Source organism: Equus caballus, chromosome 4, assembly GCF_041296265.1.
Source record: "Equus caballus isolate H_3958 breed thoroughbred chromosome 4, TB-T2T, whole genome shotgun sequence".
Lineage (NCBI taxonomy): Eukaryota > Metazoa > Chordata > Mammalia > Perissodactyla > Equidae > Equus > Equus caballus.
This window is the reverse complement of record NC_091687.1, coordinates 60,937,524-60,951,153: the sequence shown is the minus strand read 5'-3', so window position 1 is coordinate 60,951,153 and position 13,630 is coordinate 60,937,524. Positions and strand designations below refer to the sequence as shown.

Below are 13,630 nucleotides of genomic sequence, written 5' to 3'. Positions count from 1 at the left end.
GAATGGGAGAAGCTGGCGCCCAAGGCAATGGGGCCTCAGAGTGACCGCCTGCCCCATGTTCCCAGGTTTGCCTCCAACGAATCACCTTCTTCCACGGGAAATTCTCTGAGCATATCCCTCTCACATGGCCTTGTGGAATTCGTCCCACTGGACCAGTCCAATTATCACCATGTGGTAGAAAATTGCCAAAAGCCACACAGCCCTAGGGTGGGGGGAGGGGCAAAGCTTCCCTCTGAGACCTCAGCGCCTCCCATTGTCCCTTCTAAATTGCCTTCCCCACTCTCAGCACTGCCCCTTACTGCAGACCCCAACGACCTCTGCCCTCCTTGGCTACGTGCCTGTGACCTTTGGACTCCTTCATTCAAAGGTATCAAGCTCTCCCAGCTAATCTCATACAGAAATATATTCTGCTGTGACGATGATTTAATATGTGACATCGAACAACCTACCAAAGTCTTTCATTTTTATGACGTATTTTTTTTTCTTTTATGGCCCCTGAGTGTTCAGCAATATCCGTCTGTAAAAGGAAATCATATCTTCAGCTGTTCTCACTTCCTAAAAGAGATGTCCCTAGGACCCTGATAGAAGGTTCACAGCACGGCACAAGGGAACAGAAATTGATGCCCTGTCTTTAGCTGCATGCACTTGGGAACTCACGCCCTCTGAGTCGGTGAAAAGTCCCCATGAAGAGCATCCACAAATGGTTTACTGCGTGTTTAAGTGGGACTGATAGACTAATTGTTCTTAGGGTTGGGGTTTTTTTCCTTGCAGGAAATTCACGTCCCTATGTGCTTATTTCTTCTCCTTGTGTAAACTCTGCACACTTGTTAAACATTTCAAATATATATACTATAAGCAAGACTTTCCAGAATGACAACCCTGGAACCAGAGGCATAATTTAACTTTAGGTTGTGTCCACACAGGCAAAGGGAAATGGTGAGTTGAAGTAATTATTGAGATAATTCGGGTAAAATGGCCCTTCTCTGCCACTAAGGGAATAAATTTTTCTTAGGGTCAGAACTTTCCAGATTGGCTGTTAATCTTGTTTTTCTACTCTCTACTTTGTGCATGTAAATTATTTTTCAACTTGAATTGATTTTGTTTTCTTCATGGGGGTCGGGGCATTGGGGAGGAATGGAGAGGACGGAATCAGAAAACAACTGCCTTTCATTCACGGAACTGGGACCACATCCAGTTCAAGGCCCATGTAGGCTTCATTTGCATGGTTTCAACCATTCCAAATCTTCACCTTCGTCTGGTAATTAGATAAACCGAGACAAATGAGCCAATTGCCCTGTGGTACTTTAATCACAATGACTCCAGAACAAACACTCCCTCCCTCAATAATAAGTGCGCGCCGGATCTGAGAGACATCTATTTCCATGCGCTGGCTTTCTGGGCCCAGGTGATTGAATTCCACTCCCATTTGCAGCATAAATATGCTCTCTATCACCGGCCATTTCAAAGCAGAAACGTTGTTTTAAGTTTAGCACGGCCTGGGAGATAGCCTGCCTCGTTTGGGGTGATAACTCCTTTCGAAGCTTAATTATTGGCATAATCATTCTTTCAAATGGATCCCTGGAGATTTTTGCCTTCCCCAGCTGCTGTGCATTTTCTCTGATGGGTTTTAAAAATAAACAACAAAAAGTTCCTGAAGTCAAGGAATGCTTGAGTTGGCAGCACTGTTGAGACGAGTGTCATAGGAACAGAAAGTAGAAGGGTGTTTGCAAGGGGCAGATGGCACTGGGGAGGTGGTGTTTAACGGGTATGGAGTTTCAGTTGGGGGAGATGAAAAGTTCTGGGATAGATAGTGGTGGTGGTTACAACAACGTGCATGCACTGAATGCCACTGAACTCTACACTTCTAAAACGGTTAAAGTCGTAAATCTTGTTATGTATATTTTATCATAAAAAAATTTTCTTAAATCATTGCTCAACATTTTATGAGACAGTTTCTATTGTCATGGAAATGTTTCTTGAGCCCCCCTTCTTTTTGATACTGGCTTTTCTGTCCCACTCAAGGTCTGTTGTTGCTGCCTTTGCATTTTACTGTTCAAAGGTCAGGTCTAAGATACACAGTGGTAGGATGTAGGCTACATGGAGTCAAAGTGAAAACAATAGCTTTTTCCAGTGATGGTCTGCGTCAATAGGACCAGGGTCATGCCTGTGGATTCAGTTATAACTCAGGACACTAGAAATCGGGAGCTTCTAGCAGTTTTGAAATGTGCATGGAAAACTGGGAATTCCTCCTAGATTTGATGTGTCTTAGCTAGACCTTCAGATCTTCTTCCCATAAGCCTTGTGAAGATACCTTGCCTTGCACATTTTCTCAGATTGTTTAATTATTGGCTAGCATCTAATACAGTGACCTGGTTAAGAGACATTGTTCCACATTTAAAGAGGTAAAACAAAGTTCACCGCAGAAATGTATTTCTTCACAGATAATTTACGAGATTTGGTTTATTTTGTGGAAGCGTTGTTGTTTTGTTTCCTTTTAGTTATTTGCGCATTAAAACCATTCATCAGGATATTTTAACAAAGAGATGGAACTGACAATAGAGTAAAATAAAAGTTTCTGCAAAGATCTTCATAAATATCTTAGAATGTTCTTTAAAGCAAATTCCCTACTTAAAAAAAAATGCAATTACTTTTCTTGCAACCCCTAAGAAATTTTGCTTAAGTGCAGTATTGCTCCAAATGGAAAACAAAGGGAAAATCGAGTGGATTCGCTAAACCCCCAGCAGAATAACGATCAGTGTTAATGCTCTCACTCCTTCTGCTCTGCCATCATTTCCACAGTGAAGCGGCAACCAAACAGCAGCCCTGACACCAATACCTGTGCTCTTGCATCAAAGTCTTACTTAATGAGACCAGCTCGTGTGTCGCAACGGCTGTTTTGAATCATTTCTGCAGACAAGATGAAGTCGTTACAAATAGGCATCGCATCTTTTTCAAATTATTAATTTGAAAAGCTAAAAATGGCCCCTAGCTGATTGGAAGCAGAAGCATTCAGAAAGTTGCAACGGCTGTTGGAGTTTTTGCAAAAGTAACACTTGAATCTGTCTCTGAGAGATTCAGGATCTGTAGGAGAAATAAAGCTTTACATAACCGGTGTGCTCTCAGTAAATGGACCTTGCACAAGAGAAAAGACACTCTCAGCGGGAACACAAACAGTAGGTATGTTAGCATTTCAAGCCTTTAACTTTTCAATGATCCCTTCAATCTCTGAGCCACAATTTCAAGATTTTTCCACTGTTCTTTTACTTTTATCCTGTAAACTTTTAGGCTATTACATCCATCCTATGAATCTGCCAAGGAGTACCCCCGACACATGTACATCCTATCGTGTGTATCATAAATATACGGCAATTTGCAATTTTCCCTGATTTGAACCTCAGGATTCTGACTTTAAGTCTCTGTTTCTCCATATCTGAATCCCCAGCATCCTTCCTCCTTCATTCACACCCTCCATCCCAAAATAAAAGTAACTAAGAGATGGAGAGACTTCGCAATGAAGAGATGAGATGAGTTGAGTTAATAGCATATTAACTGGAACGTTAAATGAAAGAGACTCCTTTAATAACTAAGTCCATCTTCCATAAAAGCGAAGTCTGACAGTCTTGATGAGAAAAAATGTCATCTTGTTCATGAATGGTTTAGTATCTTACCTGTGTCTGAAACCTCTATACGCTCAAAGAAAATAGATGGATTCTCTTTAAAGAAAGAAATGAGATGACAATTTAGATGGTGTCATTGACTGACCTCCAGGAGAGATCAAGAATTGATTACCAAACATCATTTGATAGGTACATAATGCATTGCCTGGGAAGAAAGAAAATCAAATGAAATATCCTAATAATGTCCTGGACTGGCCAAGAATGGAGCGGAGAAGAGAGAAGGGGAAGATACAGCTGACCTCACGTGTAAGTCTGTGTAGTCTTTTCAATTTTCATTAAACTGCTGAGGAAGATAAGGAATATCAAGAGCTCTTTAAAAAAAACATTTTATTTCACACCTATTAAGAGCAGCTGTGGTTATAGAAGGCCAATTCAACACAATGAGAATGGTGCTTCCTTTAAAAATCACTTTTTGTCCAATTCCTATATGTTCCATTGTTATCTTAAGTCTTCACATCTTTTGATTGCTTTGTGTCTTGGCTATCTCATTTTAATACCAGATTCTCAGTTCTGTCTTCAGGTTTCTAAAATCCACCCGGGCCTTTGCCACTTTCTTGGCAGCAAGTCCTTTTTTTATCTGAAATTTCATAAAAGAGAGTGTTCCAGGGCCCATCAGGTGTAGCCAGCTGTTTGCTGAGCTACTTCAAATGGAAAATGGATCCCAAAGCACCAAGATATGTTTTCACTTTTAAAAAATTTTTTTCTAGGAAAAAGGAAACAAAAGGGAGAGCTAAAAGGAACGTGTGTGGGTTTCTGTGTTTGTGAGCGTGTGGATATGTGAGTGTGAGTACTGAGAAAGAAAACGTGGACAGGAAATCATTTTCCAAGTTCAGGATAAATGTTCAGCATATATTGATAACAAGTTCTACTGCCCCCAAATATTTAAAAACTATAGAATAGCAAGTCTACAGGAAACTTTCTAGAAGCCATTACATGAATCAGACTTGACTTTGGTCATCCGAAGTCTTACAAGATGAACTGGGAAAAGTTACTGTTGCTAAGGGAAAAAAGTTTAAATAAAGAAGTGCTCAAGTTAGAAGTTAGCGACTATCATGATGTGCTTCATTAGCCATCAGAAGCTTAAACAGCAGTCTTTCCATCTTCCGGTTGTGGCTGGCCCGTGGCTTTGAGCCAGCCTTTCAGGCCTCAGCCTCAGATTCCTAATCCGTAAATTGTATTTCCCAATCGCCAGCTTCCTCGAGTCCTCTCTGTCCTGAACAGTAGTAACTATGGTTTGACGCCCTCCTTCCCATCCCCCTCTCTTCTTGAAGTCCATGGGGGATAATTTAGATCTTTTATGATTTGCACTGTTGTTTCGGGATGGAAAACAGTACATTCTGTGATCTTTCCAATTCTTTTAGGGTGTGACAATTCAAAGCACAAAAAACAGAACAGGTAGTGTACTGTCACAAAGAGCACAAGGTAAGACAGCCAAATCCAGACACAATCCAGAATGCTCTAGTGTCCTATCTCCTGCCGTCTAACAACGAAAGTTCTGCGTAACCACAGCCACTGCTAATTTTCTTTCTTCTTTAGCTCTCCCAGAAGGAAAATAAGCATTTGGAAATACAACAAATCAAGAAATAAAGTAAGATGGAATTAGAGATGATTTTTATTTTCCTCTTTTACTTTTCTGTGTTTTTCGAGTTCTCTATAACTGTTGAAACCAGAGTAAAAATGAGAAATCAAAGACAGAATAAGATATTAATCAAAGCACGAGAGTCAGAATTGTTCTTAATCTCAGTGTACGGTTGGGTTTCAGAAATCTGGGAAGATGTTAATAAGCAAGCGTTTCTTTCTAAAAATGATTGCTCTGAAAATGAGAACATACGATTCTATGTGGAAAAGATGGCATTTGATAAGTTGGGTATTTTTTGGTTTTTTGTCTTTGGGTGTTTCCAATTTCTTTTCACATAATATATTCTGTTCTGTTCCACTTGATAGAAGACGTGGAGTCCAAAATCATAATTTTTTTGTTTTGGTGTACATTGCTCCTGTATTACCACTTGATATATTCTCTATCTAGCTATATTTATTTATTTGTCAGTTTCTTCCTCCACTGGAATGTTCCATCCATGAGGCCAGGGGTAATGTCTCTTTTGCTGTCCACCATATCTCAGAAGGCTGAAACAGTGCATAGCACAAAGTAAGTACTCAATAAAAGTTTGAGGAATGATTGAATGAATGAATGTTTACCTACTTAGTGTTGGGACTTGACGAGGTAAACAGAAAGATAGAAGGGCTAGACCTATTGACAGGTCACCTAAATAAAGACCCTGTTACCTTTGATGAGTCACTATTTATCAAGACTGCTCCTTAGTTTTGCAGACCAAAAATAGACAAAGCAAAATAAAAACAGAGTTTTGGCAATATGTCAATTATAGGTCAGTTGATGGGGTACAGAAGAACATTAACCAAACTCATAGAAGACTGAAAAGCCAGAGTTTAAAATTACTAGTTTAAGTGAGAACCATGAGGAACTATTATGCTAAGCAAGCATGGCTCATGGGTTGTAAGAATCGAGAACCTTTATTTCTGTCTTTATCGCTTTAAGTGTGAATTCCACGGGTTTGTCTAGTCCTTCCCTCGCCCCTGGATAAAGACTCAGAGAGGCCAAACAACTTCTCTGGTAATTCCTAAGTAATGAATAAAGCCCTACAGAGAGTTCAAGTGGAAAAGCACAGTCTCAATTCGGTAATTAAGATGTCCAGTCCCACCTGATAACTGACACTCTAAGACGTCTTTCCTCCCTGAGTTTCAGCCCACATATAGGCATGAAGTCTGAAGTCAAGGGCAGGTTGGGTCAATTTTTTCTCTGATTCCTCTCCCTGAGTTGCTCTCCTTCTAGCAAAAAGTTTGATCCTTTGGGGTCGGAGCAGGGAGAGGGTGGAGAGGTAAGGGAAGCGGGCATACTCTTCCTGAGATGGCACTGCAGCGCTGGCCTGCACCTTTTTGTTGTTTTTATTGGTGGTGCTAACAGCATCCTGCCATCACGGGCAGTGGAGGAGGGGAACAAGGGGGCGCTTCATCCTCCTTCAGTACCCTCAACAAAAGATACATACACCTGTCTCTATTCTGCCTGTTGCTTGAGGGTCCCTCCTCAACACCTAGGTATCTGTTATGGGTTGAACTGTGCCCCCCTAAAAAGAGAAATCGAAATCCTAAACCTCAGAAGTGACCTTATTTGGAAACAGGGTCATTGCAGATGTAATCAGGTAAGTCAAGATGAGGTCATACTGGAGTTTGGTGGGCCCTTAATCCAATATAGCTCACGTCCTTATAAGAAGAGGGAAATTTGGACACAGATACGCAAGGAGAACGACCACGTGAAGAGGGAGGCAGAGGTCAGATTATGCTGCCCGCAGCCACCAGAAACTGGAAGAGGCAAAGAAGGACGCTTCCCCAGAGGCTTCAGAGGGAGCCTGATCCTGCCAACCTTGATTTCAGACTTCTGCCTTCCAGAACCACCACCTTCTGTTGCTTTAAGCCATGCAGTGAGTAGTACTTTGTTACGGCAGTCCTAGCAGACCAGCGCAGCGCCCAGCCACCTCTTTGCAGTTCCTTTCCCTTCACACCTCAAGGCAGCCCTTTTGGACTGAATATAAGATGACTCCAAGCTGGCTCTTGCTTGTACACAGTCCAAATCTGGCCTGGGAAATTCTCATGCATCCTTTTCCCCCAAGAATTCAGGGGGGCTGTGACTTTCCAACACACACCCCATAATTCTGCTGCTCCACAGCTCTTCAGCCACTTTAGATTTCTCAAGGGTAATTCAGAAACCAGCGTCTGAGGCTCCCCAAAGCAGAGGACACATCTCATGTTCTCTGAGCCTTCTCTTCAAGGCACCTCCTTCTCTGCTTGGGATTCAGAAATTCCTGAGTTTATATACGAAGCAGCTAGAAGAGACTAATGAGATCCTGGGAAGGCCAATTATAATTTTCTGTAATGGGGAATCTGACTGCCCCAGTTCTGGCCAGGTGCCTGCTCCCTCCAATCAACTGTGGCCTGGGGTGCAGGGTGGTATACTACATATAGGGCTCTGCCACCAATCATTGTGGGTGGGGAATGCTCAGAGAATGGGCCTGTGGGCAGAGCAGACACACCAGAAGGAGTCAACAGCACACCCTTGAATGAAGCAGTCAGGTTTTCCTGTTCGCCACTCAGTTCTGGATAGTTCCAGGCTTTCTGGCTCTCCAATTCCCATTTTTTTATATTCCATGCAGACCTCTTCCTACTGTTGATATAGTCTTTCTTAAATGGGCTAATGCCATTGATTTGGCTATATTCTATCTCTCTCTAGATCTCTAGATAGCCATTTCATCTCTTTAAGTAATGTCACATATATTTGATTTCATGCGTTAGTGTTGATAAAATTAATCAAATTACGTGTTCTGGAGGAAAGTAAATGCTGCCACTTACATTCATTAAGTTGCCAAATCTCAGTAATGTTTAGTTCCTTAAAATTCAGTGGCTCTTAGTGCCATTTATGAGAAAATTTTAACTCACTTAAGAATAAATTACGTTAGTTTGTGATTCTTATAAGAATAAATTAATCTTTGAATTTCATAAATAAAACATGTCATCTTACGAACAAACCAAAGTACATTTAGTGCATGCTGACCTTAGAGTCTTGATCTTCCTAGCGTCTTGGTAATCTGAGCAGGTCAGTTCACTCCTCTGTGCCTGGGTCTCTCATTTCACAAGTAAACATTAATCACCCAGGCATGTCTGTTGAAATTCAGATTCCTGAGCCTGACCTCGGATCTACTGAATGAGAATGCCTGGGTTGGAGCCTGAGAACCTGCGTTAATCACAAATTCCCAGGGACAGTAAATATAAGAATTACTAGGAGGCAATGTGATCCCCTGTAGTTCAAGCACCCTGAGTCTACGTGCCTACATTAAAAATGTTTCTGCTTGAAAAGAACTGCATGTTTCCATCGGCCCTCACAATTTCTGCCCAACTTTTTCTCAAAAGGAAATATAATATTTTTTTACTCAGGGCTCCAACATTCTAGAAATATTATGCACCACTTTGAGTAAAAGAAATTTGCTTCATAAAGGCATGTCAGGAAGTGTACTGATTTGGGAGTAAGAGGCAAGAGTTTGAATTCGAGCTCTGGCACTTACTAACTAGCTCTACACTTTTGGCAAATAATTTCTGTTTTGGGGGATGTTTAATCCTCAGGAAAATGGAAGCACACATTCCCACTGTGTGAGTAGCTATAACACTGACAGGCAGGTAGAATAGTGTCATGGTTAAGAGCACGGACTCAGGAAACTGACTGGATTCAAATCCTCTCTCTGCCCCCTTCCCGTTGGGGGACCTGGAGTGAGTTCCCCACTTTCTCTGAGCCTCAGTTTCCTCATTTGTAAAAGAGCAACTAGAGCCACAGAGTGGAGTTGGCGTCGGGAATCGAGCCAGTGTGTGAAGTGCTCACAACGGGGCTTGGTACGCAGCAAGCTCTATCCAAGTGTTGGTTAAATTAAAAACAAGATCCTGTACGCAACAGTGTTTTGTAAAGGACTAACCAAATGTAAGGAATTAAGAAAAAAGTGTTATTAATAATCCTGTTCAAATGCATTCAGAGAGTCACATAGCTCTTGAAATGTCTCCGAAATCACGATAGAAAAGAGCTTTAGAATCCATTTTCCAAGTCATCAATTACCCCTTCTGCTGTCATAATTAATTCCTATTGTTATACTTAATAATAGCCAACATCTTCATCTTGGGGGTTATTGTTTTATTCTATTAAGCTATTTCATTACGCTCAAATGGGCTGAGGGAATGTATGTAATTGACTTGTGAAAATTATTCAATTTGCAAAAGAAATTCATCCAACATGTAAGAGAATTGGGTCAAAGAAAAGCCACACTAACTAAATTATGAGGCCCTCCATTTGCTTTCCCACACTCCTAGGGAACATTTCTTTTTTAATCAACTGAATAGACAAGAAAAACATAATTGAATTTTGTTTGGAATTTTGAGGATGCCTCATTATTGAAGAAGCCCTCACCTTTTTCTAAAACAGTGTCATTGACGTCCAGGCCCCAGTGTCATGTGTAGACTGGGAGAGACTGTAAGATAGAAAGCCCTTGAGAGGGGAAACAACCCCAGGGACGGGTAGTACTGATATTGGCTGAACACTGACCTGAAAATGATGGCCTTACACCAGAAGGTATCAAGTCACCTTTAATTGGTGAGGTTTCATCTTCCTCATCCCTATCTTATCCCCTATCATCAGCAGGAATGGGGGCTCACGAGAAAGTTTTTTTTTAGTAATAGAGAAAAAATAAGCTATATTTTTGGCACATATAGGTAGCAGGAGATAAAAGTAACACAGTCAAAACTTTATCAGATTAGTAATGTTACCCATTATAATCATCATATGAACTGTGGAGTGAATATTAATATTCCCTACACTATAGTTTTTTTTAATTCACCATATGTTTTAAAAAGGAAGCAGGGTGAGAAGAACACTATAAAACTGTTGCCTGACCTGAGCACTGGTGTGTATTGATGTTCTTTGGCCCCATTGTCTTCAGTAAATATTGCTCATCTCTACAATTTTCATCTTTAAATAGAATTTGAAGATTAAATGAGTCCACATCTACAACATGACTAGTACAGTTCTTGACACATCATAGATGCTCAATCTTAGGTGACTTTCATCTTTGGGGACAAGGTGGCAGAAGTTTGTCCTTTATTTCCTATTTTTACAAGGAGCCAAAGCCACCTTGGGTATCATTTTGTTGAGGCAAGATGGCTTTGAGCAAATTCTTCCAATTAATAATTAGTTCCAAAATAATTGCTTTCTTTGCTCAGGCCCTACGTCCCAAATCGCCCTTGTCCAGCTTTTGAGTCAAAAGTGGGGACATTGTGCTCAATGCAGAAAGGAATCACAGAGAAGAGGAAGCCAAGGGAATCCTGGAATTGAGGGCATTCCACAACAAATCTTCCATTTCACCCAGATGTCACCATTCTACGAGGCGCCAAAGTATTTTCCCAATCAGAATGGTTCTGACGATCCCTCCATCAGTGGTGTTTACAGTTTTTCTTTGTTTTTAGTGTCTTGTCTGTGACTTTTATGCCATCACAGAATAAACAGAACTGTGAATTATGCTTTATCATGAACAAAGCTGATTTCTTGTTTTGTGTTATTATGGGCAGTTATAATTTTTTTTCTTTTCTGGGACATTGACATACAATAATGTTTAGTATATGCTCTTGGTGCCCTGCCAGATCTCTTACTGGCGCACCCATCCCCCAACTGCTGTACAAATTGGCTGCTAACAGCTCACAGCTGCACCCTTCCCGGCTCCAGAGATTTGCCGATGGCCAGCTGGACGGCGGAGCTCAGGGATCCTGGGGGGTTCTGCACTACCCCTCCCGGGCAGGCTGACAGCAAAGACTGACTGATACCTTCATACTCACACCCAGCCCCCTCTCCTCAAAATGGAACAACCATTCACACTCCAGAGCCTCCCGTGGGATCAGGCTGAGGGAAGACGACAACGGAACCCACATCTTTGCCTCGCCTCTTTCCTGCCCTGTACTGCTTCCTTCTCCCTCAGAGGTTTCATCTGAGAACAAGTCCCTCAATAAATCTGTTGCTCAAGAATCAGGATCCCAAGTTTTACTTCCAGAGAACGTGACTTAAGACACCTTGGGATTTGATCTTTTGAGGCGGCCATGCTGTAAAAGGAGAGGAAAGAACTCATGGTGATTGGGGAGAAGTGGGCTGGGCTGTATATTCCTGTTATTACTGTCAGAATTTGAGATTATTTGCCAGGGTTTTTTAATCGTTTTATTTTTCAGATGATAAATTGCAAACTTCCTGCTCTTCCGTAGGATGAGATCGAGCCCACTGAGTAAAATCCAGTGGACTGACACTTGGAGAAATAGATGTAAGGGGTTACCATTGGTCTGCAGACAATGAACAGAGCTTACCTCAACTCTCCCCTCCTACTGTCTATCTCCATGGCAGAGACATTGCATAGAGGGACGGGTGGGTGGCTACAATGCAAAATGGATAGTATGCAATAGCAACAAAATGGGTACTATGCAATAGTTTTCACAGAGAAAACTATTTTTTCCTTTTTTCAGAGATGTTTTCATTTCTTTTGAAAAAGAAGAGAATCAGGCTTCATATCACTTTTCATGCAGAATCTGACCCATCCAAATAAATGTGCTTGTGATCGGGACTTCCTACATGCCAGCTTTGTGACCTTGGATGAGTCATTGAACTGTTGGAAGTCTCAGCGTCCTCATCAGTAAAATGGGTGAAGTGAAGGAGATGGTCCTTGGGAATATAAACATGGCATCGGGGAGTGTGGGTGGGCAAATTCCATCCCACCTCGTAAATCTCAGAATAGGACAAAACCTCTTAACTGTCATAAATGTGAACCAACTGTGAAAATGATGTGACATCAGCTACATAAATTGTATAACATTAGTCACAAATCTATTTGTTCTGCAACAGTGTAAAAATTGCAGACTTCCTCAGTTAGGGGGAAAAAACCTACTATGACCACATGCAAGTAACCTGAGCCCCTCCAGCACATATTACGTTTCGTCATGCTGCTTCCATGACTCAGAGGAGCAGAATGGTGGGACTAGTGGGGTCTTATGATCTCCCCTGAAATCCTTGGCAAGTTGTCGCTGTCTTTTCACTATAACAACACAGATCCTTCAGGAAACATAATCCAATGTGTCTCCCCTTGGCTGAGCCCACCACTTTTGCTAGGCAAAACAATTTTTATTCTGGGTGAGAAAGGGGTGTGAAGACAGATTAATGGCTCCTGTGTCTTACGCATGTGCACGTGGTCAAGCGGAGGGTCCAGGCACCGTAGTCTCTCTGGAGTCACGCCATGAATCATCTCTTCTGTTACCTCCAGATATCTGATTCCTCCACGCAGGCTGGTAAACAATTCAGGTTCCAAAACCTTTGCCAGGATTGTCTGTTTTTCTGTGTTGGAAGCTGGCTTTAAAATTTATCTTTCTTCTTTAGTATGAGCCCTGCAGAATGGTTTGTACTACTTGGTAAGAACCATTGGGGTTTCAGAAAAGATTTTAGCAACTGCGTGCTACTAACAAGACACTCCAGCATAAACAAAAGGAAGACACAGAAGCCAATGAGCAGAGCAAGCCCTTGGATCTGAACTCAAATCAAGGTTCTCTACAAACCAAATTTACTGAGTCACACCTATGCCAGGGCAGCTGCAATGCCGGCAAGAGTGAACTTTTAGACACAAAAACCCATTCAGCCAGTCTTCTGGGAGTTCATTCTAGAGATTCTTTCAGCCCGAATTATTCATTTATCTATCCATTCAGTCAGTAAGACTTATTGATCACCCCTACATAGCACCATGCTAGGAACAGGGGACGCAGGAGAGCTCAAAGTCTCCTGGAGGAAACATATATAAAAAAATAAATAGAACACAATGTCATAAGGGCTGTAATAGCGATATGCACAAAGGTCTGTGGAAACAGTAATTCTGCCTGGAAAGATCAGGAGAGGCTTCACAGTAGAAGTGACGTTTAGAGAGTGGCTAAAGGATGTACAGGAGTTTCCCAGACAGAGAAAGAGGCGAGTGTGCTCCTGGCAAAAGGAACGAGAAGAACCAAGGCGAATGACCTGGAAGCACATGAGTACTAGTGAGAGGGAGTAGAACAGTGTGACTGTGTGTGGTGGAGAAGGGTATGGAGAAGGGCCTTTTATGCCCAGCCAAGGACTTTGAACTTGTTTCCATAAGCCAACAACAGCTATAAAGGGGAAGGGGGTGGGGGGAGATTTTTTTTAAAGCTTGGCAGAGACACGATCAAATCTGAGTTTTAGCCAGAGCACCTTGGCAGCAACATGGAGATAGTGTACTAGGCAAAATCTGAAAACAAGAGTGAGGTAGGAGATTATTTCAGTAGCCCGAGGGAGAGGTAATGAGGATGGCAATTAG

At 41.8% G+C, this 13,630-nt stretch overlaps 1 long non-coding RNA gene across 4 annotated transcripts in view; it reads left to right on the top strand.

Moving 5' to 3' along the window:
• Positions 1–11,298, top strand: part of LOC106783085 (uncharacterized) — a 147,480-nt gene extending 136,182 nt beyond the window's left edge. The window contains exons 8-13 of one of the 4 annotated variants that reach the window (XR_011438196.1): positions 2,800–3,177; positions 3,807–3,923; positions 5,039–5,099; positions 5,214–5,265; positions 5,725–5,823; positions 10,503–11,298. This is a non-coding gene — a long non-coding RNA (uncharacterized lncRNA). Of the gene's footprint in view, positions 1–2,799; positions 3,178–3,806; positions 3,924–5,038; positions 5,266–5,724; positions 5,824–10,502 lie in introns of all 4 variants that reach the window. The other 3 variants (XR_011438194.1, XR_011438195.1, XR_011438197.1) reach the window with 3 other exon arrangements.
• The last annotated feature ends 2,332 nt before the right edge of the window (positions 11,299–13,630 follow it).